This window comes from Sinocyclocheilus rhinocerous, unplaced genomic scaffold, assembly GCF_001515625.1.
Source record: "Sinocyclocheilus rhinocerous isolate Xijiao unplaced genomic scaffold, SAMN03320098_v1.1 scaffold1152, whole genome shotgun sequence".
NCBI lineage: Eukaryota > Metazoa > Chordata > Actinopteri > Cypriniformes > Cyprinidae > Sinocyclocheilus > Sinocyclocheilus rhinocerous.
The window spans coordinates 97,374-123,663 of record NW_015625590.1 but is presented as its reverse complement, the minus strand read 5'-3'; the positions used below and the strand labels follow the sequence as shown (position 1 = coordinate 123,663).

Sequence of the window (26,290 nt, the reverse complement as noted above, 5' to 3'; positions counted from 1 at the left end):
CTTGATAGAAATGTAGTGGAGTGAAAAGTACAATATTTGTCTTTCAAATGTAGTGAAGTTAAAGTCATAAGTTCCCAGAAAAAGTAATACTCAAGTAAAGTACAGATATTCAAAAAGTGTACTTAAGTACAATACTCAAGTAAATGTACTTAGTTACTGTCCGCCTCTGATTATTAGATATACCATACGTATAGTCAATCTGACAGATGTTTAAAGATGGCTTGTTGAGTACAATAATAAATACATGATTTCTTATTGTGACCAACACGCTTCCTTTTCTAATACATTTTCCATTCAGTAGCCACTATGAACAGTGCTGCGACCGAGAGGAAATATTTATCTTACAGTGCTGCTTTGGAGCTCTTTAGTTGGACTATATTGAGACCCACAAGACCCCCAGACATTTCCCAGCTTTCTCTGCCCAAGCCAGGCTTTTATGGAAAATGGCTTTGTCCATGAAGCAGATCCTTGGTTAAACCACCCCTTCCACGGTTTGCAACCTCAAGCTCTCGCTGCTCAGGCCTCAGGCATCCAACTTTTGTCAAGCTAGCATGAAGGTAATAAAGATAGGTAGTGTGGTGTTTATGAACATCGTGCCCCCCCCTTGCTCGGTTGTAAAATATCAAGGTTTGCTTCAGGGGCTTGGATGGTTAAAAGGTGGAACATCTCTCCGCTGTGGGCTGAGACTTCTTGTCTTCATGATGATTATTTTTCCTACACTTGCTCCATGGCCTCTGCCAGAACCCGTTCTCAGACTCAGATACCCTCATCTCAATGTCATTAGGATCTGTTTGCACAGTTTCAGCCATCATCCACTCCAGGCGGTTCATGGCCGAAGTGTAATGTTGTTTGAGAGTTGGTAAATGTCAGCCGAAGCAGGATTTTTTCTTTTATTTGATGAATAACAACCTGAATAGAAAGTAATTTCACTTTCCATATTTGCATGGAATGGCATTTAATTTTCTCCCAGATAGTCATCAGCTCTATACAAGTCTCTTTCTGTCTTTCTTTCTTTCTTTCTCTCTCGTTCCATTTGTTTATCTGTCTGATGTTCTCTCCTGAGCTGTGTGCTGTGCCTGTGAAAGTCTTTATGTCTGCTAGATGCCAGTAGCTTCCCTCCTCTTGGCTTGATTGATCAAACCCAAGTGTTGCACAAGAGCTCTCCTTGTGCTCTCTTAGTTTACGGCAGTATATGTACCTGCCACAGAGCACCAGAGCAACTTTTGATTGCCAAGGGCTGTGAACCAAGTTAGATAAATTGTTCAGTGGTATTACTCACTGGAGTCAGGTTATTTGTGACAGGAAAGTGCTGAGTGTTGTTGGAATATAAAATGAAGAATATAAAAATTTAAATTCAAGCTAGAGCTTGATTTTACGTTTATATATATATATATATATACGCACACAATCTTTTATCACCTTGCAAATATGATAGCATTAAGAATAGCATTTAATGTCTAGTCTCATTTATATACTTGTATTTATATACTTGTATTTTAACTTGTAATCAGTAAAATTTCATTTCTGCTAATCAGTTCAAGCAGTTTTAATGAACTGGTTTTAAATGAAACTTAGATTAAATAATTCATTTACATTTGTATCTAAATGTTTTAATTAAAAATATATGTAGATAAATATTGAAGTTTTATTTTCAAAGTATTATATTGGTTGATTTAAATGAAAATTATATAATGTCATTTTCCCTTGTGTTTATTTTTTGGAAAAACTGTTTTGTAAACATGCCTTGATATTTTTTGAGTAGATTTTTCTTTTTGTCGTTATTTTGTTTCACTTTTTTTATACATTTTTTTTTAGTTTACTTGGCAACAGTTTGTTAAAAAAATAGCATTCATATGAAACCATATGAATGGTTTAGAACTAGTTTAGAACTATGAATGGTGAACTTGTATCACTATTTTAAATAATTTCAGGGCAAATGCATAAATATTGATATCAATATAAAAAAGGCTGAAAATATGATTTTTTTTTTTTGTCAGCCTACCCACAAATATCTACTGCTGGTTGGATATCAATTCTTATTTATTCCTATATACGCACACAATCTTTTATCACCTTGCAAATATGATAGCATTAAGAATAGCATTTAATGTCTAGTCTCATTTATATACTTGTATTTATATACTTGTATTTTAACTTGTAATCAGTAAAATTTCATTTCTGCTAATCAGTTCAAGCAGTTTTAATGAACTGGTTTTAAATGAAACTTAGATTCAATCATTCATTTACATTTGTATCTAAATGTTTTAATTAAAAATATATGTAGATAAATATTGAAGTTTTATTTTCAAAGTATTATATTGGTTGATTTAAATGAAAATTATATAATGTCATTTTCCCTTGTGTTTATTTTTTGGAAAAACTGTTTTGTAAACATGCCTTGATATTTTTTGAGTAGATTTTTCTTTTTGTCGTTATTTTGTTTCACTTTTTTTATACATTTTTTTTTAGTTTACTTGGCAACAGTTTGTTAAAAAAATAGCATTCATATGAAACCATATGATGGTTTAGAACTAGTTTAGAACTATGAATGGTGAACTAGTATCACTATTTTAAATAATTTCAGGGCAAATGCATAAATATTGATATCAATATAAAAAAGGCTGAAAATATGAATTTTTTTTTTCGTCAGCCTACCCACAAATATCTACTGCTGGTTGGATATCAATTCTTATATAGTTATTCCTATTCAGTGTAGAGACAATCCCTGTTTAGCATAAATAAAGATCAGGACCTGTGATTAAATACCATTGAACCTTGGTCCTAAACACTAAAAGTGTCTGGCTTCTCTCCTTATGCTTTTTGGGACATTTGGCTAAACATTAATCTAATGTGTTCTCTCCTTTTCCAGGTTACAGCTACTGATGAGGATGGTGGTTCTTTTGGCTCCATCTCCTACTCTCTGGGCTCTAGTCCAGGCAGTGTGACCCCATCTCAATTCACCATTGGAAAGCACAATGGACAGATCTGTACTACCACCAGCCTGGATCGTGACCAGGGTCCAGCCAACTACGACTTCACCGTCACAGCTGTGGATGGGGTGAGTGTCCAGTGATTCTCAGCAACCTCATCTCTCACCAATTCAATTGTGACATCAACTGTGACTGGATTGTTTTCAGAAGTGCAGCAAATAATGTCAATTTAGGAAGCCAGTGGGGGAAAAATTGCCTGCATAGTAATTCTTCAGTAGCAATTAAGCATCCTGTGCCTAAGTAATACTTTAAAGCACCAGGTGTCAAAGAAAGGAAATTTCAGGAGACACATTAAAGCAAGCAGGGGCAGCTGGGCCCTAAAGAGCATCAGCTTGTAATATTTAATAAGTTGAGGCTTTTCCTGACATGCCATTTGCTCCATATGGGATGCCAGGCGGGCAAGATGTTTAGCAGCAAGAACCGTATCCCACATGTACACTGTGCCCTTGGCAGATTGCAGTTCTCTACAGGGAATATAATCAATCTATTTCCTTCCCATAAGTAGCCCTTGAAACGTTTCAGTGTTTCTTGCAAATTTTATCCAAAATATTTTGTATAGTACAGTTATTCTGGTCAGTTGTGAACGTTTTCTGTGTCTTAAGATTATAAGGCTGTTATGGAGTCAGCCTTCATCAGTTGGTTGTGTTATTATCTAGTTAGATTTTATTGTATGTTCAGATCAGTTCAGATCTTTAATGACTATTAAAGCAAGTTTAAACATTTAATCGAGGCTGTGTTTTTTTTAGGGTGGACTGATTTCAGTGGCCTACGTGCGTGTGGATCTGATAGACATAAATGACAATCGACCAGCGTTCTACCCTCTGAACTATGCAGTGAGCCTAAGTACACAGAGCACCCCAGGAACCTCTGTCCTGAAGGTGACTGCTCACGACCCAGATGCAGGAGATAATGGCAGAGTGACGTACCGTACTGTACCTGGAGGGAGCTCACCTTTCTTCACCCTCAACAAAGATACTGGTGAGACTATTAAATGTACAAATTAGTTTTAATTATTAATAGCTTGGCTGTATTTTTAATTGGAGTTTAATTGGTGTGTATGTGTGTATACACACTACCGTTCAAAAGCTTGGGAGTTTGTGAGATTTTTGAAATGTTTTTTAACATCGCTTATCAAGGCTGCATTTACTTGATCAGAAATACAGTAAAAACGGTAATGTTGGGAAAATATAATTACAGTTTAAAATAACTGTTTTATATTTTAATAGATTTTAAAATATATGTATTGCTTTGATGGCAAAGTTGAATTTCCAGCATCATTACTACAGTCTTCAGTGTCACACAATCCTTCAGAAATCATTCTAATATGCTGATTTGGTGCTCAAGAAACCTTTCTTAATGTTGAAAACAGCTGCTTAATATTTTTGTGGGATTCATGATATTTTTTTCCAGGTTTCTAATGAATAGAAACGTTTGTTTTTGTAACATTTTGTAACTTTTGTAACATTATAAATGTCTTTACTGTGACTTCTAATCAATTTAATGGTGAATAAAAGTATTTTCTTTAAAAAAAAAAATCACACTGATCCCAAACTTGAACGGTTGTGTGTGTGGGTGGGTGGGTGTATAAGATGAAGAGGTATTGTGCTTTTCTTGATGTATTCTGATAACTTTAAACCTAACGAAAATATTTCTTTTGGGTGTGCGTTTTCCCAGGAGTGATTTCACTGTCGCGCGCTCTACATGGAAAGGCAAACTCAGTCATTACAATGGTGGTCTCAGCCCAAGATGGTGGGGGCCTTACTGCTCCAGTCAATGCCAGGGTCAACATAAGCATAGTGGCAGGACTGGTCGCCCCCCCTGTGTTTGAGCAAGCTCAGTACTTCTTCGTGGTCTCTGAGGATGCCCTGCGTGGAACACAAGTTGGAGTTGTGCGGGCCAGCACTAAGAATGGTGGGTGAGCTAATCTCAGAGGTTTTTATTCCCCCTCCTTTGGTCACAAATTCTTATTCAACACGCTAAAACACACAAACCAGACTTCAGTGTGTACCCACATTTATCAGTTACATTGGACTTTGTTCAAGTATGCTGAAAGACGTCTTCTGGCTTTTTTCTTCATGGTGCACCACTTGTACAAATATGCATGGAACCACTGTACACACCTCATTTACAATCGACATTAATCATTGATTCTGTTTCACCACTTAGTTTTTTAACAATTTGCATTGGATATTTGAGGCACTAAATTCTGGTCTCATGTGTTGAAAAATAACTCTTCGTCTTTGTTTTCGTCCTACACTGTGAACTAATGAGTCTTTGGCCATTTGCCTATTTCTTCTCAGGTGTCTCGAAGGATATCTCCTACACTATTAGTTCTGGTGATCCCACGGGCTACTTCACTATTGATTCTGAGACTGGAGCTTTGAGAACGAGCTTGCCTCTGGATCACGAGGCCCAACCCAGCTTGAATCTGGAAGTCCAGGCGCACTGCGGTAACCCCCCGGCCTTTGGCCAGACTAGGGTACGAATTACAGTGTCCGACATCAACGACAATGCACCCGTCTTCTTGCCCTCATCTTCCGAGTCATTGATTCTGCCTGAAGACACCCGGATGGGTACAGTGGTGTACAAGGTCCAAGCAGAAGACCATGATTCTGGACCCAGTGGTCTTCTGAGTTTTGACCTGTTCACCGGCGGTGCCCAGAGAGCCTTCAGCATTGATCGCAACAGCGGACAAATCCGCCTGATTGGCAGTTTGTCATATGAGACCATGCCTCGCTATGACCTGAAAGTGATTGCCAAAGACAGCGGAGCACCTCAGCTAAGTTCTACCTTCACCCTTGTCATCCACGTGCAAGCCGAGAATGGCCAAGGCCCCGTGTTTGATAGCCTCACCTACCGAGTAGAGCTGAAGGAAAGCACGCCTCTCAACACTCGCTTCCTGCAGGTACGAGCTGTGAACCGAGATGGTGGCATCACCACTGGACCATCTTCTACATCTTCCGCCCCACTAGCCTACCACCTGCTCCCAGACGGTGACGCTGCAGGGTTTGGCATTGTGTCTGACAACGGCTGGCTGTTCGTGAAAAGTTCCCTGGACAGAGAAGCCAAGGAGATGTACCTGCTTACTGTACTGGCCACATCAGGCAATGGACAGCTGAAGAAGACAGGTAGTGCCACAGTGCGTGTGTCAGTGATGGATGAAAACGACAACACCCCACGGTTTACCCAAGAGAGAGCGTTTCTGGCAGTGCGTGAGAACCTGCCGGCAGGCACTGGTTTTGGCCGGGTGTCTGCCAGCGATCGGGATGCTGGTCTCAACGGTCGGCTGAGCTACCGCCTGCTCCATCTGGATCGCCACTTCCAGATCAACTCCCACACAGGTGAGCTTCAAATATGGCAGATAGTCTAACAGACCAAAACGACTCGGAATGACAAGATCAGCTTGGCACCTAGTCAAATCTAGTGGTATTATGTTTGTCTGTTTAGAGTAGGGATGTGCAAAACTACATATTTTCAAAATTGCCTATTTGTTTATGAATTAGTCAAAATGGTCTTAAGAAAGCACTGTATAAGTGTGCTGGTCATGTCCATTATCATTTCTTATTGATAAACTGACAGATATTTACAATGCAGCACATTAATAGGCTACGAAAAAAAAAGTAATTAGAAGTTTGAGAGTAATTGTATTCATTTTGAAGGATATGAATTTGTGCATTCAAATTTAGAGTAAAATTTCCAAGTTTTAGTGAGTTTTAGTGTGCTGATAGTCAGACAGTTACGTATTGCTAGCATGCTGACTAACAGACAACAAATAAATAGGCTAAATAAATATATAGGCTAAATAACTAGCTTTCACAGTCCTCAAAAAAATGTGGAACATTGCTCAAACCAAGTGATTTGAAGTTTAATTGTGATTTTCGTTATTTTGAAGGTGGTGAATTTAGATTAACAGCTTTAGTTTCAGTTTTAGTGTGCTGATAGTCTGACTGTTACTGATTATTAGCATGCTAACTGACAGACATTCAAAATGCTAAATATTGTAACTATGACCAAAATTTCAGTCCTCACTAAAAATAGAGAATATTACTCAAATCAAGCAATTTGAAGTCTTATTTTGAAGGTGGTAAATTTTTGAATTTGAATGTAGAGTAACAGCTTTCCAAAGAGAGATTTAACATGTTGATAGTCTGACAGGTAGTGATTGTTAGCATATTAACTGGCAGATATTCAACAAATAAATGGGAAAAATAATTACTATTACCTTTAATTTCAGAAAGCTGCCACAGTCCTCACAAAAACAATGTTATTTTGACTTGTTGTTAGAAGTTTTGACAATAACACATTTTTTAAAACTGTAGAAATCTCAATCTACAAACTAGCCAACCTCAGTAAACCCGTAGTCAGTTGGTGAATGGCTATTTGACTGTTCTGACCCTTCCCTAATGTGGAGCTGTTGAACATACTAGCCATCACACACAGCTCCAGACTTCTGGCACCATGTTAACTGTGGGGGTTCCTCTTGGTGAAGTCAGGATGTGCCATCTGTGCCTTCTGCCACAGATGAAAATGTGCAGTAAAATAGTTTGTCTTACTCTCTCTCTGTTTTTCTTTTTTTCGCCATCTGTCTTTAAGGTGAGATAAGCACAAAACTTTCCCTTGACCGTGAACTTCAGTCCAGCTACCAGCTCATGGTTGTGGCTCAGGATGGAGGGACCCCTCCGCGCAGCGCTACAGGCACTGCTTTCATCACAGTTCTGGATGAGAATGATAATGCGCCGTCCTTCAGCCATGCAGGAAGAGAGCTCTTGCTGCAGGTATTAGATATAAATCTCATGTCTTCTAGAAGAGAAAGACTGTACATTTAAAATGTGTACAGTATATGTGCTACAGGTTAATTTTGTCCACTTTTAGGAGTTCACGTGGATAATAAACATGGACTAAAATAAATAAAACTCTGATTTTGGAGTCATTACGAATATTAGAATGATTGCTGAAGGATCATGTGACACTGAAGACTGGAGTTATGGCTAATGAAAATTCAACTTTGACATCACAGGAATAAACATTTTCACATTTAAAACAGTTATTTTAAATTGTAATAATATTTCACAATATTACTGTTTTACTGTATTTTTGATCAAATAAATGCAGCCTGGGTGAGCATAAGAAATTTAGTTCAAAAGCATTAAAAGTCTTACAAAATTTGAATGGTGTACTGATATTTTAAAGTTTCTACAAAGATTTCTACAGAGGAAAAATTATACAGATTTCATATACAGAAGTGAGCTGTATTGATAAAAGTGCTAACTGAAATCTCTGTGCAGGCGTTAGAAGGTCAGCCATCTGGATTTCTTCTGGGAACCATTCATGCAAAAGACCCTGATGAAGGAGAAAATGGAACTATTTTCTACTCCATGTCTGGTAAGAAAGATGCATTGAATCAAAACCTGTTGTTTTGATATCTTACACAATGTCGAAACCAGATGCAAAGTTTACAGCAATAAGCATTTTTTCCATCTACAATGAACAGGAAACTTCTGATTTAATAAAAAAAAAATAAGATTTAGTTCTTTGTGAGGATTGCACAGTATACTGATACTAAAAAAGTATTCCGGTACCAAAAATACATTATACCTGACCGGTGCAATAATACTCTGCTATTCTTCAAAGCTTAGACAGCATGACGTGAAGTGTAGAAAGTAATGTGTTGACGCGTGAGATCATTAAATATGTTTTGTAACACATTTACTAAATTTGACACATAACTATTTCATTCTGTAATTTATCTGTAAATCAAATCCAGATGGGATCAACACTGAAGTCATATGCACACTTTGTACAGTAGAAAAATGGTCAATCAAATCATTCTTTATCACCCTGATGCATGCTAACTTGACAAACTTGACCCGTTCCATCCTGTCTTTGCTGTAGGTCCCAGAGCCGAACGTTTCACACTCAACCCAAACACTGGAGAGCTGCGGTCCTCTTCCCCTTTGAGCCATTCAGAGCGACCTGAGTACCATTTCATCGTTCTGGCCTCGGACCGAGGTTCACCCCCTCAGAGCTCCACCGTAACATTGAAAATTCAGGTCAGATGAAACGGTGGCTAGGTTGAGATACACCTAGAGTCTGTTAACCAGTTAATCGAAATCATGCAAATGTAATCCAATGGATGATAGATGGATTAAACATCTGAGGCACGTCTGAGCAATAAAACGCCTTCAGCCTCTCATTCTTTGGCAGGTTTCCTGACAAATTTCCTAGCAATGTATATTGTGCCTTGATTAGTTATGGCTATAAACCTTCAAAAATTAAGGTAACACAAGGGTCTTTGGTCATATCAAAGATTGGCTTCATCGTAAATTAAAAATAACACCTTCCGCCACATGGATCTACTCATTACCTTTTCATAATATGCAAAATGATTTATTTAATACTGTTATATGAAAATATGAACTTGTAAACTATCCTCTACACTACAGGAATGGATCCATTTACATCTGCTTTCAGGTTAAACATCATGCAAAGGAAATATAGAATGATCTAGTTGGCCTAATCAAGGCTTACATTCTTGCATTGCAAATTTCCATAGCCAGCTCATCTCTCCTAGTCCAAGTCATGTAACCTTCCCCAAGCAATGCCGGGAAAAATACTCTCAGCTGGCTAATTTTAGGTGCTCAGAGATGAATGTCTTAACCTAGACTTTTTCTCCCATTTTTTTTCCATTGTTGTCTGCAACATTTTAAGCGTGATATTACTGTGTAAAACATTCAAAGTAAGAGTGACTGACTCCCAGCTGCACCGATACAAGTGCCAGCTGTGCTTTCTGCTATGCTGTGTCAAAGCCTCGTAATACAGTTCAGTAGCCCTTTGATGAACAGAAAACTCCTTGTGAAATACCCCAGTGATCAAATTAATATTTCTCAAACGAGTCAACGGAGTGGAAACAGACACAACGGACAGCAACAGTAGTAAATTCCAGCGTGCAAATGCCTGGAAAACACATGTATGCTGTATAACCATTCAATATTGTTATGTATGTGCCAAGACAAATAATAAAGTTCCTAATTGATATCTAATTAGAATAAAAGAGCTCTGGCAAGGCTTTGATTCTTTCAGAAATCAATAGTTTGACTCAAAAGCAGCTGTGTGAAAAAAGTAGATCTTTTGTTGGAACGTGCTTTGACATGTCATTTACCGCTTAATGTGGGATTAATTACCCCTCTGTCCTATTATATTTCATTAGAAGACTTGGCCTCGAGAATCTCGTTACTGCCAATATACTAATCACACTGGTGCATAATGATGATTTAGTCATAGTAAAAAAAATAATAGGTTATGCATGAGCACCTGTGTTGCAGTGCATGCTTTTATTTTCAAACTTGTTTGAGTTCTACAGCATAGATTTTGAGGTTCAGTGTCTTGCCTGTGCTGTGTTTGTATGTGTCTTTCCTTATCTAAATGTTTGTTTCCATCTCTCTCTATGTGTCTGTCTCTCTCTTTCTGTGCACACACAGACATACACAGTCTCTTATAACTATCAAAACAATGTCTCATCTGCTAAGAGAAACTGCAGGCTTCCATATTAGGAAGCAAGGTTATCTTGCTTTGAAGTGCTTCTGAGTCATCTATGAGGATTCTGTATTTTTATTAAGAATATTTGCAAATTTGAATGTTCTAACAGTTTCCTATTATGATTATGTTTACTTTAATCCAGTATTATTTTTCCTGGCAGTCACAGACCAATCAAATTAACTTAATTAAATTAATGCTAGCAGGTTTGTTGTTTGAGCTTGTAAAAGCCCCCAAAAAGTTTAGTTTTTTATTCCCTGTAATAAGAGAAGAAAATGTGTGCTGCAGTATGTTTCTACTTTGTTGGATTTTGTATGTAATGTATTAGCAGGACACAATTTAAAAATGGGTTGCAGGTCTGTTCTGGTATATAAATTAATTAAAAGAAAAATCAAATAATAAAATGAAAAACCTAGTGTTAGTTATTTGTATTTTTGTTTACTTTCATACAATAAACGTGAACAGAATTATGTAAAGTAAAGAAAATATGAATAATTCTTATTTAGCTTATGTTTCTGAAATAGTTTTTTTATATATATTTTATTTTAAGTAATGATTTTGTGTGTGTGTGCATGTGGTTTTCATTTTAATTTCAGTTAACGGTAATAAACCTGTTTAGATCCCATGTAAAATCTAGGTCTTGAAGAAAAAGTTATTGTACTGTACTAAAATATAGTACAAAATATACAAAAGGAAAATAATAAAAAAAAGAAATAGGAATTCTTAATTTTTTCTTTTATCTGTAAAGTTTAACTGAGTTTGATCCAATGAATCATATATAACCCCATTATTTCCATTCCTGTTGCCAAATTAATGTCAAACATTTAGCCGTGCTTTGCATTCATCATTTCAGTTTCTAAATCTAATATATAAATGTAATTCTTTACAGGTTGTAAGCTCAAATAAAGGATCACCCACCACTAACTCCCAACCAATAACACTGACTTCAGTGGAGGGATCTAAACCTGGCTCAATCGTGGGGTCTGTTCGTTCACCTGATACTCAGACTCTTCCTGAAGTAGGCCAGGTCACGTATACTGTGGTGGGAGGCACCGACTGCGACGGCACCTTTGTGGTAGACCGTCAGACGGGTGATGTTTACCTAGCCCGTGAGCTTGACTACGAAAAAGCTCCTCGATACACTCTCCAGATTGAGGTTGACGACTTCTCCATGCCTCTACCTAAAAGTCACTTTGTTACATTGGTAATCGATGTCCAGGACAGTAATGATCATGCTCCTGAGTTTCCTGAAGATCCCGTTATCATAGTCGTCCCTGAGAGCACAGATCCTGGGTCGTCTATCTACACCTTTCAGGCCATTGATAAAGACGGAAGTGGACCCAACAGTGAAGTGCATTATTCCATCCTGCAACAGTGGCCAAACGTTCCAGATCTCCTGTTCCTGGATCCAACTACAGGAGTTCTCTCTCTGGGAATGATGTTGGATCATGAGAGGACCTCTTCACTACTCTTGGTGGTTCAGGCGACAGATTCGGCCCCCGATGTCAGTCAGCAGCGCCGTGGAACGGTCACAGCACGGATATTTGTTACTGACGTGAATGACAACGACCCTGTGTTCATCTCACCGTCCGTGGTGAGTGTGATGGAGGACCAGCCTGTGGGTTTTGTCGTGGTCTATGTCATGGCTGTAGATGCAGACCAGGGAGAGAACGGACGAGTGACGTACCGTATCCAGAGTGGCAACACCGGAGGAAAGTTCAGCCTTAACCCAGATACAGGTAAACCAGTCAACAGATCCATCTGAATGAAATACATGGTGCTCAAGAAACATTTCCTAATTATTATCAGTTGAAAACATTTGTGCTGCTTTTTGTGGAAACTGTGATATTTTTTTCAGGATTCTTTGATGAATACAAAGTTAAAAAAGAACAGCATTTATTTGAAATTTAAAACTTTTGTAACACTATAAATATCTTTATAATATCTTTACTGTATCTATAAATATCTTTACTGACTGGTGTTTGTAAAATTATGATAAGAAGGGTAAGCACAACTGCAATGCAACTGTATATTTGTATATTGTTTTGCGTTTTGAGTGATTTTTTTCAATTGCTATGGCCAATTACTCAAACCGCCAGTAACATCAAGACATGCAGCAGTAGCAGCAAACCTCTTATGATTAAACTGTTGTGTGAACAGGATTAGTTCACCCAAAAATAACATTTCTATCATAATTTCCTCACCCTCATGTCGTTCCAGACCCTTATGGCTTCCTTTTTTTTCTGTGGGAAGATTGCATTGCATGCAAAATTCACCATCATTTTGATTCTGCATTTCTGCTTGACTCGCATCTTTTCTCTCCTCCCATGTCGCAATCCTCTAAATGCCCTTTAGTTCTCTTAATCCTAAAAACCGCCAGTTCAACATCTCAGCCATTCCGAAAAATTCTGCCCTGTGCTGTGAGTTCGGAACAGTTTCTCTCATCTCTGTGTGTGTGTGTGTGTGTGTGTGTGTTTGTGCATTAGTACATCATGACATTAAGCAGGAATGTAAGACACACCACTCAGCTGGTAGCTATTTACAGCATGTTCTACCACAAACAGAGAGCTCAGATTGTGTTTCTCTGTTCCGGCATGCATTATTGTGGACCTTGATATGCTTATGGACCCCACACTCAATATTAAAGGGGTCATATGATGCTATTTTAAAGATCATTATTTTGTATATTTGGTGTAACAGAATATGTTGACATGCTTTAATGTTCAAAAAACACATTATTTTTCAAATACTGTACATTATGGTCCTCTATGCCCCGCCTCTCTCAAACACGTCGTTTTCAACAAAGCCCCCTCCTTTGACAAGCACAGTCTGCTCTGATTGGCCAGCTGAACCAGTGCATTGTGATTGGCCGAACACAACAAGCACGCGTCGGAAATGTAACGCCCCTTACCATAATCGCGAGCGTCAGCTTTCAAAGTAAATATCAAGACAGTTAATAATGTCGTTAGTTTTACCATCAGCTCAAGCCGAAAGGGCAACAGAGTCGTGTGACAGACACAGTGATGATGCAGTACACAAGCCGCGGTTAAGACAGCTGACGTGCTATGATTTCTGACAGGCAGTTCACTCTCCTGTGATGTGACCCTGTTCCCCTCACACACACACACACACACACACACCACACACACACACGACGTGTTACTCTGCGCTGCGCAAAACTCCGCATTTGAACAGTCAATAGCAAATACTTAAACTAGTAACAAAACATACTTACAGTCGCTGATTCAGAAGCGCCAGATTGTCATAGGAATGTCGGAATTGACCCTTTTTGTTTTTTTTTTTAGAAATAGCCTTTTTGCACATCCAGCCTTGTACTCTTCTAGGTTCAAAAAACTGTCGTCCATAAAATGCGTTGCACAAATTCGAACATCTGGGTTGTGCTGTTCTGTTGTAAATAAATCTTAACCAATGATTCCTAATTGCATCTACTTCCGGAAGGCCAAATAAAGTGCTTTTGCTTTCGCACTGAAACACAGTGTCTCCCTGACATGGCTGCATCAACACTACTGCTGTTTCTGAAACCACGCCTTCTTTCTTTGCGTGCACGTTTGGGCGGCATTATGCTAATATTTCCACATAGTGATGTAGACATGTGGGGGTGTGTTGGAACGAGCCGTTTTAGGTAGGCGTGGTTGACTCTTAACTTTTATAAAGAATATCTCTTTGGATTTGAGACTTTAGTCTTTGCAACTTTACAGATCTTCTTTATGCACCAAGAGCTTGTAACACTCCAAAGAGAAAGGAAAACTTGAAATCGCATCATATGACCCCTTTAAGGGCCAGAATTTATTAAAATATGGAACTAGATCATACCAAACTTTTGTAATCCTACAGATTTTGAATGACATAGGGGTGAGTAAATGATCATAGGACGTACATTTTTGGGTGTTCTTTCTCTTTAAAATAACATTTGTCTGCTTTATGAATGACAAACCCACTGGTCAAACTCTCACTTGCTTGGGAAGCTCATTATGAATCCCCTCCACTATTAATATGAGAATAGAAAAGCAAAACATCTTTCTTCCTCTTGGTTTCCCCTTACGTTATCGGAGCATGACTGGTGAGGAGTCAAATTGTCTGAAAATATTCGAGCTAGTAATTCTAACCAGATTAAGACCTCAGAGGCATGTTAGCTCAGCATTATGGAGATAGAAGAGAGGGAAAAATAAGTCGAAACAGAACGAAAACACCCTCTAGTGTCTCAGTTCCCATCATGCCTTTACAGCCTGCTTTGAATCATTGCGTCTGGTTCTTTAAAAGCATGAAATTAAGATTGGATCAATAGGAGCGCCGCTCGCTTGTGGTAGGATAACGACAGGGGTGCTGGCACCCCCAAATTTGAGCAGGGCACGGTAGGCTGGGCCATTGCGTGTCTAGAGTACTTGTTTGTATGCTCTTTCTGTTTGCTGTGGAAAAAAGTCATAAACTGCGGCCAGATAGTTGAGCTGTTATAGTGGCTCAGCGAGTGTTCAGGTAGGGAGGGCTTTGCATAGGGAAAAATTTTTATTATTTGAATACGTCGCATGACTTCCACTCATTTTTAAGACAGCAGAAAGGCGTCAACTCTTCGTGCTGTGATGTTGCTTAAGCAAGATCAAAGTGTGCTACAAGATGGAAATCATTCGTTGTGCGAGCGTGTGAATGAGGCTTTGCTTAAGTGCGAGTGGTTTTGTTTTAAACAATTTACATCATGGCTTCATTATTGTGTAATTGTTAAAATGCAGTTCAGCAGGCGATCACTCACAAGAAATACCAGACACAATGCTTATTACATTCATCATATGGTAGCCTAACACTTTTGCTTATTTCCCCTGTAGGGTCTTTGTCTATTCTCAGACCAGTTGACTGTGAAGAGCAAGACCTCTACAACCTGACCATAGTGGCAGAAGACCATGGTTTACAACAGCACAGCAGCTCCCAGTTACTGTCAATCCAGGTGATTGACGTAAACGATGAGGCGCCATGCTTTGAGGAAAGTGAATATGAAGCTTTTATTGCAGAGAATCAGCCTGCAGGAACTACTGTGCTTGTGGTTTCAGCTTCTGATTTGGACCAAGGTAAAATACTCCTATATATATGTCTAACATATAAACATGCCAGGTATGTTGTATAAGGGGCACTGGTGGTGTATTTTATGAAGCATTGATAGTTTTCGTCAAAAAATATTTTATTATTTTTAATTACTATATTTATTATTTTATTTTAAATTATAAAAAAATATTGATTAATTAATATAATTTAATTGATTAAAGATTAATTAATTAATTCTAATTTATTTTATTTAATTATAAATATTAACACAAATTTTAATTAGAAAATAATACATTAAATATAAATAAATATAAAAAATTAAATGGTTGACTAAAGGGTTGTTCATCTAGTGTCATTTTAGTATTATTTATTAATATTTTTAATATTTACCATTATAGTATTTATTAATATTTGCAATTAGAATTTTTATATTTTCAGATTTCAGTTTAATTTTTATTTGTTTTAATATTTTGTTTTGTGCTTTTTTAATTAATATGATTCTTTTTTATTTTATCTTTATTTAAATTAACAAAAATTATTTTTAATAGTTTTATTTTTAGTTAACAACACTGCTATGTATGCATGTAGACCAGGGGTCTCCAATCTCTGTCCTGGAGGGCCGGTGTCCTGCAGAGTTTAGCCTCCATCCCTAATTAAACACACCTGAACCAGCTAATCATGGTCTTACTAGGCATACTAGAAACTTCCAGGCAGGTGTGTTGAGGCAATTTGGAGCTAAACTCAGCAGGACACCGGCCCTCCAGGACAGAGTTTGCAGACCCCTGATGTAGACTAATGTCACGAGTGCCGCATTTATAAGATGGCGTGTCAAATGTATAAGTAGTTCACCAAAACATATTGTTATCTAGCCAAACACGTTTTGCATGTCTCCTTTATTCGTTCTGTGCAACGTGCTCCCTATAAATGTGGTTTGGGAAGGTACGTTGCCTGTGTACTCTTAAAGACTTTAATCTTTAATTAATCTTGATGGTAGGAAAATCCTATATTATGGAATGTACATATGAGTCAGGAACATGATTAATTACGTTAATTTAGTATCACATTATGTTCTTTATTTAATTAATCACACTAAATTAACGTTTAATTGGCAGCCCTAATCATTTTGTTTACATTCCTCTGTATCTCTGCCACACAACGCCTCAGATATACTTGTTTGATATTAAACGGTACTGTCTGTGAACGCACGCATGGAGTGAGACAAGTAAATTTCCACCTTGTGAGGTTGGTGGTGGTCACACCATTCTCTTTAAAAGTGACTCGACTGTTTGTTTACCGCTAACATTTCTCTAAAAACACTGGATACTACAGCCAAACTCATCACAAATAAGAGTGTGTGGTTTTAATTGATGCCAGGGTGGGAGGGAGCACTGCATTCTCTTGGACATACTCAGGGGCAAATAAAATAGAAGGACCATAAACTTTCTCTCCATGAACAATTAGCGAGGTAAACAGGTGACACTCTGCCAAATTGCTCGCCTTTTGCACGCGATCTACTATCCAAAGACCAGGGGGAGGGTGATTGAGACCAACTGCTTAGACAGCAGTATTAACTACAAACAAATAAAAACAGGCTGCGCCGCCATTTTTACCCATTCCGTGAGAAAAGTCCATTGTGCAAAGTGAACACAGCCTCTTAAGAATAATGGGTTTTTCTCAGACGTGATGTTTTGGACTTGCATTCAAGGAAACTGTGTAAATTCATCTCTTATCATGTCTTTATGCTTTTTCCATAGGGCCCAATGGAATAGTTACATACGGAAGTATTGTAGGAGATGATTTTAGTATTCATCCGGTGACAGGAGTCATAACCACCAACAAGGCTTTGGACAGGGAAGCCCAAGGGGTTTATGCTGTTACAGGTACTTCAGATAGAATGCAGTTGCTTAATTGCAACTAAATAGCATTGTTTAATAGCATAGTTTGCAGTTTTTTTGTTTCTGCCAATGTCATGTCACGGTTGGGCACGGATTTGTTTAGCCAGTTTATAACCTCTCTCTCATAAACAGTTTATGCCAGAGATGGTGGTTCTCCTCCCAATTTCGCCAAGACCACAGTGCGCGTCACAGTGCTGGATGAGAATGACAATAGACCGGCTTTTGGGAGAGTGTACTATAGTCTGGAGGTGCCTGAGAACCAGGAGCCTGTGACGCTCTTCACCATTAGAGCCACAGATCAAGACTCTGGGGACAGTGGGCTGGTGCACTACAAAATCACTGGTATTAATGCCATGAGCAATATTTATGTTGTATAATATTTGTTAAATATTATTATATTTTTTACAAACAGCTAAATGTTCACATATATTTGGTCATTTTCAGTCCTACAGATACCCATTAATCCTTCCCCCATTGTAGCAACAGTTAGTACACCAAACTGTTTTCTTTTTTTTTATATATTTTACAATGTAATTTATTCATATAATAGCAAAGACAAATTTTCAGCAGCCATTACTCCAGTCTTCAGTGTCACATAATCCTTCAGAAATCATTCTAATATGCTGATTTGGTGCTCAAGAAACATTTCTTGTTATCAATGTTGAAAGCAGTTGTGCTGCTAAATAATAATTATAGTATCTTTAGTCACTTTTGATCAATTGAATGCATCTATACTGAATACAAATATTCTTTAAAAAAAACTGTTGTATCATTTTGCAGAAAAGATTCATTATTCCGCATCATTCCACAAAAGTTAGTCAAACACTATCTGGCAGCCTGTACTGACATATGTATGGGAAAATAGACCCAACTGTCATGGTTATGAATATTTTAGTATTTTCCGCTTAAACTGATTTAATGAATTACTTCCTGTGAGGACAAAGTTAAATGATTTCCATTTTTTTTTCATTTGATAAAGTAATAATTTAAAGGAAAGAAACTTTTTATTTATTTCTCTTACTTAAGAAAAAAAAATGGTTTATTATATTACAGGATATAATTATGAAATGGAATAAAAAATTATATAATATACATTGCACCCTTCACAGGTCAGCGTTGATGAAATTGATTAATATTGTTTAATTGCGTATACCCAGAGAGGGAAGACACTAACAGGCCAGATGACAACATTATTTTCATATCTTTCTTTCCTTAGACGGAGACCGTTTTGGTGATTTCCACCTGGACAGGAAATCAGGTGTGCTGTCTACTTCCAGGCCTTTGGACCGAGAGTCCAAAGCAAAGTACACCCTCACTGTGGAGGCACAAGACCAGGGTATACCATCCCTCACCAGCACTGTCACTTTGGACATCAGTGTCTTGGACCTAAATGACAACAGCCCAGTGTTCCCAAGCAGCAGCTACTCTGTGGAGGTATCTGAGGATGCATCGGAAGGGTCTCTTGTTCTGGAGGTTTCAGCCTCTGACAAGGACGAAGGGTCCAACAGTCAGGTGGCCTACTTCCTGAGCCGCGAATCCAGAGGCATGTTCATTGTGGACCAACACATAGGTCGCATTATTACAGCAGCAGCCCTCGACCGAGAAAAAGTAGCCTCCTACAGCTTCCAAGTCTATGCCATGGACTCCTCAGCCTCCAACCCCCGTAACACTTCTGCTGAAGTGACCATCTACATCTTAGATGTAAACGACAACGCCCCCTTCTTCCTCACAGACCCGCTCATCATCAATGTGTCCAGCAGTAGTCTCTCCAACCACAAGGTGCTGGCAACCATGAGAGCTGAAGATAAAGACTTCGGTGCAAATGGATCTGTTTTTTATCGGTTTGCGAATCCAGTCAAAGGCTTTACCATAAACTCCTTGACTGGGGACATCCAGGCCACCGAAAAGCTCCACGCGATGACTCAGAACCAGCGGACCCTCATTGTGGAGGCCATGGATCAGGGTAACCCATTGCAGTCCTCTCTGGGAGTTGTGATCGTGTACATCAGAGAGCAGAGTTACCAGGGCATCCGTTTCTCACGCAACACCAGGGATGTCAGCCTGCAGGAGAATGCTGCTAAAGGTGCGATTAATGACCTTGGAAACCAATACAGATATGTCAAATTGCTGTACATCAGTGATATCCAACTGATATTCCTGTAGCTCAATCAAGAGCATGGCACTACACTCTCACAAAAAAAGGTACAAAGCTGTCTCTATGCTGGTACCCTGAAGTACAAAAGCTAAAAGGTACATATTTGTACCTTATTTACCCCCTAAATGGTACATATTAGTTCGTTAAAAGTACATATTAGCACCTTTTGAAAGGGTCCTGCCCCAGTGACAGCTTTGTACCTTTTTTATGAGAGTATATCAACACCAAAGTCATGGGTTTGATCCCCAGAGAGACTAATGCATGAGCTGATAAAATGTATGCCTCATGTGCAATGTAAGTTGCTTTGGGTACAAGCGTCTGCCAAAATTGGATGTGGATGCCTAGTTTAGGATATGTATCTTTTACAGATGGAGCAATATTAACACATTTTTGGCTAATGCCCAAGTTTTCAAGTTTTTATGATAAATGTTGTGAGTGTTAGATGTTGGTAGTCTAAATGTAAAAATAAGGGAAATGAGATGCATGATTAAATATCCAATATTGGCTGTTATGATAAAACATCAGTGTTAACCGTGGTATGGTAATGACGTATTGTGCATCACTACAGTCTTGCATACATGCCAAGTTGATGGAAAATTTCCTTTTAATCAAGAAAGGTCTTGTATTTTTCATAGGTACAGCAGTTGTTCAGATACAGGCTCACTATCCTGATGGATCCAGCAGTGGCATTAACTACAGCATTTTCAGTGGTAACAAGCAGCAGTCCTTTAGCATCAGCCCCCACACAGGTATGATAGTAAATCTAAGTCTTTGCATGAATTTATTGTGATGTTTCACTATTAGTCATAATACAATCATTCATTATTTAGGTGAGATTAGGGTAGGAAGCTCCAAAGGTCTGGACTTTGAGGAGACCCCACGACTCCGCCTGGTGGTCAAGGCTGAAACTGCATCCTCCAGTTCCTTCATGGCAGTCAACCTTCTCCTGCAGGATGTCAATGACAACTTACCACACTTTCAACTTCACAATTACATTGCTTATGTTCGTGAGGCCCAGGGCTATGATCATTCTATCATTCAGGTACAGTGATCTCCCATTTGTTTTCTCAGTGGTTGAGTCTTCATAAAAGCTGCGGAGTACAACATCCCTTGGCCTAAATACAGCATATTTTCAGTGCAAGCCAAAAGAGTTTCTTTTGCGTCTCCCACAATGTTTTCATTGTCCATGGTGAGAATATAGGCTCAGCTGTCCCACATAGCCACAACCAATTCCCTTTTTCAACTTCTTTTTTTCTAAATATTTTGAGTTCCAAGCCCAACATTGCTTAGAGGTTCATGTTACGCTCGAGCAGCTGTTGCAAATCTGTCTGTATTTTCATTGCCAAATTCACCGGTAATTTCCTCAGGTGTTGGCGAATGACCTGGACCAGGGTCAGAATGGGCAGGTGACCTACTCCATAAGGTCATCGTCTATGAGCGGCCTCTTCAAGATTGACCCTGTCACAGGCAGTATATCCACTGCTGCCATCATGGACAGAGAGATCTGGACACAGACCAAGTACTAAGTTCTTCCATCTGCTTTTATAGCAGTTAAGATCGTTTCCTTTTACCTTTTTTTATCCTTAAAAAGGAGTGATTGAAAAATAATGTCTTAAATTCACTTAAAAAAAAAAAAAAACCTTAAATATTTTAAATAGCTAAGAAAAAAAGTCATGCCCATGTATTTGTTGACGGAATGACACTTCTGTAGAGGCAGTTGCATGGATGTGGTTTAAACTTTTATATACTCTGATAATTAATCAATAAGTATGCTTTTTATCTTTGATTATTTTTAGAGTTTGCATTTTAAAACATCTTAAATTTCTTTCCCGTCAACATAAAAATAGTCTGTGAGAATGTCCAGACTCTGCTCTAATTATGTTGTTGTGTCTCCAGCCTGGTTATTATGGCAACGGACAGAGGCAGTCCTCGGTTAGCAGGTTCTGCCACTCTCACTGTGATCATTGTAGACCTGAATGACAACAGTCCCACCATCCCTGTTCCACGTGAAGTCCGGGTCCCTGAGAGTAAGTTGACTGCTGTTTGAACTCCATATTGCTCCTGTAATCAATGAACTAAATTTCCTATTTTTTCTGGCAGACAAACAATGAGGCACACCATACTGAAAGATTGACTCAATTACCTGGCATTTTCTCGCCAAAGTCCTTAATGGTTATTTCCTGTCACTGATGTTGTACAATGTGTCCAATAATGTTGGGCGTTGTCTAGTAAAATGTAATACTTTTGAAAGGTGCAACCACAAACGGAAACAATAAATATCATTTTACACTGGGTTATCAAGATTGTGTATTTCTCTCTCTAGATACCTTGATTGGAACTGTGATCACTCAGGTCACAGGGAATGATGTGGACTCTGGACCTGCTCTCTCCTATTCCCTTCTTCTGGACTCAGACACTCAAGGGAAGTTTGGAATACATCGCTATGGAGGAGGGGTGTCCTTGACTGCCCCTTTGGACTTTGAAGATAAAACATGGTACACGCTGACCATCAGCTCCTCGGACTCCAAGCAACAGAGTTACGCAAATCTGACCGTGCTTGTGGAGGATGTGAATGATAATGCTCCAGTCTTCTCCCAGGACCTTTACGAGGTACGTTAGGAGAAATCACAGGTTCAGGATGAATATTGATAGAAAGAGTACATTTCTGTAGTTTATTTCAAAATTAAACCCAAGATGTTTGAATAATATATAGTAAACAGTTATTTGACCAGTCAGAAGAGACTTTCAGAGAGCCTTGTAATAATAACTGATTACTAGCTTTGATATTCTACCCTTTAAATAAAAATAAATTGATGCTGTGTACTGCTCAAAGCCATGAGTGTTAAGACCGATTTATGTCTTTGGCAGGTGACTCTAGCAGAACACTTGCCAGCAGGAAGCTCAGTTATCACAGTAACTGCTACAGATAAGGACTCTGGAGAGAACGGAAGGATAACATACAGGGTTGTGTCAACAAAGGACATGTTCTACATTGACTCAAGCAATGGTAATATGTCATTTTGTTATTATTTTCTTTTTGTTTATTTTTTTCATCCGAATCATTGTCAGAAGTCTTGTAGAATTTATTTTTAAGGAACAAGACATAACGTGTTTTTTGGCATAGTGGTTCTCAGCAGGTTTTTCTTCAGGTCCCACGTTTTAGTACGTCAAGTGGCAATCTGATACAGTATCAAATTTATTAATCAAACTAAAGCAACATGAGTTCCCAAGATATGCAAAATTATGACAATGAGTAGAAAAAAATTAACTGGAAAATTTGCTAATTATAAACAACAGAAGAAGTGTGATTTACTAGCCTAAAGAAAAAAAACACCACACCAAATATTGTGTTACTATTAGCCATATTACAAGTGACAGATCAGTTTATGCCTAAGGACTCTAGAGCTGGATGCATGGCATTCCAGGACCCTGTCCAGGATATTATTATTGGATTGTCACACACAAGTTGAGAGAACCACTGTTTTGAAGCATGTACTAAAAGCCTTGATCTTACCTTATTATGTATCTTATCTTATAATGTAATTTGTTTACATAGGTACTCTGTTCATCAAGCAGAAGGTTGAGTTTGACTCTCAACGCCCTTCCATTTTGGTGGTGATTGAAGCCAGTGATAGTGGAACACCTTCGTTGACCGCCCTTACCACAGTTCAGGTGCATGTGTCTGATGTCAATGACAATGAGCCTGTATTCCACCAGACTGAGTACAGAGCCTCTGTATCTGAAGACGAAGTTCCTGGTTCAACCATTTTAACCCTGGAAGCGGTGGATGGGGACTTATCTAGAGGGTTTGATTTCGCCATCGCCAGTGGAAACATTGGTAACGCCTTCCAAATTGAGAGCAGTGTTCATTTCCTTGAGGGCCATGGATTTCAGACAGTTGGAACACTGATATTAGTTGATAAGCTTGACTTTGAGAGTGTGAATGGCTATAATCTCACTATTGTGGTCTCAGATCGTGGCATACCTCAACGAAGCTCAAGTGTTCCAGTTTTAGTCACTGTAATGGACACCAATGATAACCCTCCATCCTTCAGTAGGGCAGAGTACAATGTTATTGTAAATGAAGGAGCAGAAACAGGAAAAGAAATACTTCAACTTTTTGCAGTGGACCCTGACTCAACAGCTAATGGAGAGGTTCAATACTCAATCAGTTCTGGAGATGAGTCTGAGCTCTTTTCTGTAGATCGGTGGACTGGGTCCATTCGTCTTCGGAGGTCTCTTGATAGTGAGAAACAGTCCTCTCATGTGTTCATCATTCAGGCCTCAGATGGTCAGGGCCACTTTGCTCTTGCTCCTGTAACTGTTGAGGTCAAGAACATCAATAATAACAGGCCCTACTTCCCTCTTAAATCACTCACAGCAAGCATTCGTGAAAACCAGCCCCAGAATGCTCTAGTTACCATACTACATGCCATTGATCATGACAAAGGAGCATACGGAGAACTGAGATATTTCCTCATGTACAATTCCGGCAATGGAAAAGATTCCTTCCTAGTGAACCAAACCTCTGGTGAGGTGCGAACCCGCTTTACATTTGACTTTGAGAAGGTTAATGCTTTCCATTTTATTGCTATGGCAATGGATGCAGGCAACTACTCAGCCACAGTCACAGTTCAGGTCTTTGTGACTGGTGAAGATGAGTACGATCCTGTTTTCACTAACTCAGATTTCGCCTTCCATGTACCTGAGGGTGCCAAGAAAGGGCAAAGCATTGGCCAAGTAAATGCTAATGATGAGGATGGAGGGGTGGACGGCATTGTCCTCTACACGCTCGCAAACAGTTCACCTTACTTTGAGGTCAACACATCTACAGGAGTGATATCCCTCAAGATGGATGCATATCATCGACATATAAGCCGGTCCAAAAGAGAGACACGGAAGATGACGTTGAATGTTATTGCCCACAGTCCTTTGGATAATTCCCGAAAAGCTTCTGCCCAAGCCACAATTGATGTCACCCATACATCATTCGGCTTGAACAGAGACATAAATGTGGTGCTTGCCAGTGCTATAACAGCTTCCTTGGCAGCCATTGTGTTCTTTATCATAGTTGTTGTGGTGATATTCCTCTTGAGATCCCAAAGGTACAAAGAACAAGAGGCTTGCACCAGAATCATAACCCACGGTACCGTTCTGGAGAGTCTTGAAGATTCGAAAGTTCCAGGGGGTGATAAGCTGTATCATCAGACTCTTCCTGGGTATGCAACAGAACAAACTGGGAGCGGAGGAGGTACCTATGCACGAGGTGGGTCTCTTGACCCATCTCACTCCAGTGGGCGTGGTTCTGCCGAAGCTGAAGCAGCAGAAGATGATGAGATCCGGATGATTAATGAGTATCCTCAAGTTTCCAGCATCTCCTCCTCTATGCAGGAGCACATAGCTGCTCGTGGGCCCGACTCTGGTATCCAGCAAGATGCAGACCAGCTGTCTGACATTTCCTGTGAGCCCGGGATGGATGCAAACCAATGGTTTAAAGGGAAAAAACTGGGAAGTTTAAGTGGGACACTACTATCAAGCCAGTTGCCAACTTATCGGGATGAAGGAGGTGGTTATCTCGGGGTTGGAAGAGGGCTTAACATCTCGCATCCGAAAGATTATGCTTTCCCGGAGGATGGTAAGCCCGCTGTAGATGGTTGTCTTACAGCAATTGTGGCTAGCGACGAGGAACTGCGTGGCAGCTACAACTGGGACTACCTCCTCGATTGGTGCCCTCAATTTCAGCCTCTGGCTAATGTCTTTACAGAAATTGCCAGATTAAAAGATGAGAACGCGCCACCTAACCCTCGGCGCCCATTTCATCCCAAAGCAAAAACTGATCCCAAGCCCAGAATTGACCCTCCTCCCCTTATTACCTCTGTAGCTCATCCAGGGGCTAAAACTGTTTTGCCAAAACCTGCTGTAGGCCGAACATTTCCTCACCTGTCCTTATTGCGGCGATCTCCCATTGACCATGATGGCTCTGTTTCCTCAATATAGCCATGTCTCAAGTTTTTCTCCATCACTTTCACCACTTGCAGCCCATTCCCCAGCCATTACTCCTTTTGGAGGTCACTCTTCCTCCATTATCAGTACAAATGAGCACTCCTTAGAACATGAGGAGACAGAACTGAGGATTTAATGCTGTCTAAGGAGAGCTCACCAGAAAGAATTCCCACCTGCTCAGGTACTCTAAAAATGCCTCTCCTCTGGCATAGTCCTCAACATCATGTTGTATGTAATTTTGCTCCACTGGCTGGCCAGATGTTTCAGAAAGCGGTGCATTTGTCACCCTTCTTTAGACTTACTGACTTGAGTTGTAAAAGAAGTGAAAATTACTATTTTATAATGCTGTTCTAACACTCCTGAAGATCAAATGACATTTCACTTAGCCCAGCATTTGCACATTTTAAAGGACAGTTATATTTGATGTCAATGTTTTCTAAGAAAAAACACTTTGTATTTTATATTTTTGTACTGATGTTTTTGTTAGACATATGTCAAATGGTTGCTATAACCCTATTTGCTTTTTGCTTTTTTGAATGAAATGTTGAGTCAGTTTTTGTCAGCGTATTTTGATGTCCATTGAAAGGCTCAACGTTTTTTTAACTTTTTTTTTCTTATTTTGAAAATCCACAGTGCCTATTGAAGAAAATCATAAGTGATTG

General features: G+C 39.1%; 1 pseudogene; it reads left to right on the top strand.

The window, feature by feature from the left end:
- Positions 1-26,014, top strand: part of LOC107757087 (protocadherin-16-like) — an 81,666-nt pseudogene extending 55,652 nt beyond the window's left edge.
- The last annotated feature ends 276 nt before the right edge of the window (positions 26,015-26,290 follow it).